Below are 3,654 nucleotides of genomic sequence, written 5' to 3'. Positions count from 1 at the left end.
GCAACCAAAACATTACAGACCTGTTAGAATTTACCTGATTTTCCTCAGTCAAACCAAACCAAAATACAAAAGGGTTGCCCACAGTGCCATAAAGGTCCTCATAAATAGTTTTAGCCTCATTATAAAAGGCTTTTGAATTCCATCAAATTGTGGGATGCAACAGCCTCAAATAGGTTCCCCCACACTTAAAAACAAACAGGATGACTTGCCAACTGTGGTGACAAAGCTGGAACGAGGCAGAGGCTGAGCTGAGGGGCCTCCTGCCTCATTTTGCCCCACACAGCCTTCACCCTCCTCTGCACCCCTGGGAGCGGCAGACGGCGTGCCCAAACTCACTCCCTCCCCTAGGACCTTACCTGACAGGTGAGCGTTTTTGCTACTGTCAGAGTGATCTCCCCCAGAGAAAAGAACAGCTACAATGACTACTGACTGATTTGAAAGAAGAGTAACTTTCACCTCAGCTCCTACATTTCCCGATGGTTTCCAAAACTGCAGCACATCACAATCACCCGGGAAGCTTTTAAAACCCAGATTCAGGCCCTCCCCTTCTCAATCAGTTAAATCAGTTTCCAAAGGTGCAGCCCAGGAATCTCTAGTTTTAAACTCTCCCTTTGCTTTTTGATGCAGGAGGCTTGAAAAACATGTCTCCACCTCATTTTCTTCCATCTCTCCTAGTGTGTTCTTGCACAAACTGGTAAGCAAGGTCTCTGAACCACAGAATGATCAGTTTTATGTATTAACTAAAAGATCACACCAAGAACTTAGCTGGATCAGTACAAAGAGGATATAGTAAACAGTTATCTGCAGAAAATGATCTCACGTTCAACTTTTTCCAAGACTTGAACTAAGTATGTATGATTGGGAGACGTAAATAGATAAGATGCAAGAAATAAGAAGTATCACTTTCAGAGTAAAAATTAAGTCTGTAGTCTGGAGAACTTCTTGAGATTAATACTGTGAATTTGAGAGGATTGCCATGGCGGGCTGAATAAAGAGGCCCCTAAGACGTCCACTTCCCAATGCCCAGAGCCTGCGAGTGTTACTTTATACGGCAAAGGGACTTTGCGCATGTGATTGAGGATCTTGAGATGTGGAAATGATCCTGGATTCTGCAGGTGGGCCCAGTGATGTCATCACAGTGTCCTCAGAAGAGGGAGGCAAGAGGCAGAGAGGCCTCCGGAGAAGGCCGCGATGATGGAGGCAGCAACTGGAATGATGCGGCCACGAGCAGCTGAAAGAGGCAAGGAACAGATTCCCCCTGAGCCTCTAGAGAGAAGCAGGAACCTAATTTTAGCCCAGTAAAATGGAGCTTCAGACCTCAAGAACTGGAAGAGAATAAATTCATATTGTTTGAAGCCACTAAGTCTGTGGTAATTTACTACAGCAGACATCGAAAACTAAGACAGTCACTAATGTGGTATCACAACAATCAGAATCAAAGATCTGCATTTGTTTGTAAAATGACATTTAAAAAACCAAAAGCACCAAATATTTTAAGAGTGGTTTAAATATTACCCAAATCATGGCAAGAAAAATTTCTCTCTATACATACATACTTGGTTTTAAAAACACGATGACATTTTTTAGGGCAGCTAAGTAGAGGTGTACCCTCAAAAGTCAAAGGATTTTACTGAATTAGTGGAATTGGGTGAAGTGGGTATCTCATCTGCTGGTGCAATGACCATGCCCACTGTCTCCTCATCTCTGGGGTTCCCTTGTTCCTTTGACTCCCCCAGTCTACCTCTGGCGGGGAGTAGGGAAATATAGGGACAGAATCCTGTCCATCCATTTGATTTAGCCTCTTACTTTTAGAACTAGGTATAAAGCATTTTTAAAAAATAAACTAACATTTTCTTCTAGACACTAAGGAAAAACAAAAACATTAAAATCAGCAAATACAGAGATGTACAAAATTCTTTTACATAAAGCATATTCTATGAGAATGTTCCTTTGACACCGTCACCAAAAAAGGACAGAGAAAATCCTATAATCTACAACAAACTACAATTTTTAAATGAAAATTTCTAATTGTTATATAAGATACAGGTGGTTCTCATGAGGTCTACCCAAAGTGGTTTAGAGCAGAAATCCAGATCAGGATAAAACGCTGATTTCATTAAGAAAATGAATGAGAATTTTACTAATTTTGAATGTTGGTGCTGTAGCTAATCCTAGAATCAATGAGACACTTAATTGACAGACTAGCTTCATGGATGTAAGTTCAGGACATCAAGTGTATTTATCTTTTGCAAATATGGTATTTGCTTAATTACATTAGATTCCCACACTTGATATGAAGCTTTATGTACTACAAAAAATGTAAATAGAAAAACCAAACAAATGGAGTACTGAAATTAGATACCCAGCCCACATAAAATATCCATGCATCCCCAAATGTTAGGAATGAGGCTCCTAATTAAATCTTTCAGATGAGTAATCTAACCCTCTAGTGGATTCTCTTGACAGTTATCTGGTTGTCTACTGTTATATTGTACCCTACACTAATAATGCATCCTGGGCGTGGACCTGCCCGGGGTCATCAGGCCACACTGTGGTGGCACCCCATACAAAATGGAGGAAGATTAGCACAAGATGTTAGCTCAGTGACAATCTTCTTCAAGCAAAATGAGAAAGACTGGCAGCAGATGTTAGCTCAGGGCCAATCTTCCTCACAAAAAAAGAAAGAAAACATTTGGATTTTTTTGACCATCTCAAATAAACTGCTAAATGAGTACTAAGACATCCTTAGTGTCTCCTTAGTTAACAATTAGCTACATTCAAGAAATAAGTCAACTACTTTTACTAAAACATTTGCACAGCATGGAAGAACTACACCAAGACACCTCTAGCACATTCAAGAAGTATTCAAAAAGTAAAGTATATAAAATGTAGAATTTACCTGTGCAAATAAAATTACAGGGAGCCTTCAGGTAAAAAGATGTCATCATCTAGAGAGTAGGACAAAGTACCCACAGAAAAAAAATAACTAATTCTATTACAATGAATTTCACATCAGTTGGTAAACATGTTTAAAACTGTAACACAGTCCTTGCTAAGAATGCAATCTTGGATTTTAAATTTTATTCTGATATCAAAAAAATGTTAACTCATTAAGAATTTAACTGAGAAACTGTTCTAGAAATGCAAATTTAATACAAGTCAAAGAAAATGTACACACACAAAAAAACTATATTTACAAGAACATAAATTATTAAAAGTTAGCTACTTTCCCAGATATGATAGGAGAAAAAGAGTGAGTTGACTATATGTTCAAAATAATTTTATAGAAAGAAAATTTTAACTTTTGGATCTATATAGGATAATCCAAACAAAAAGTAGAGACTAACTTCCTTCTTGCACAGAACTGAGTCTTCCCTTCTCCTCTTCTGAGAATGCTGACTTTAGAAATCAATAGTTTGCCAGCTCCTTAATTTTTTTTAATACCACTTAGGTATACACATGTATATTTTAAAAATTCTGTAAACAGTATTAAGGAAAAACAGTACTGTTTCATTTAGGTCTTAGTATGGTGAGCCAACTTGATGGTACAATGAGATGTCAATACGAATACAAAAGCAAGACTACTACAAACTAACGTTTTCTTTTGGGGATTTTTTTTTTATCATCAATTCCAAACACACAGTACAGGTAAGA

Source organism: Equus quagga, chromosome 4 (genome assembly GCF_021613505.1).
Source record: "Equus quagga isolate Etosha38 chromosome 4, UCLA_HA_Equagga_1.0, whole genome shotgun sequence".
NCBI lineage: Eukaryota > Metazoa > Chordata > Mammalia > Perissodactyla > Equidae > Equus > Equus quagga.
This window is presented reverse-complemented; position numbering follows the sequence as displayed.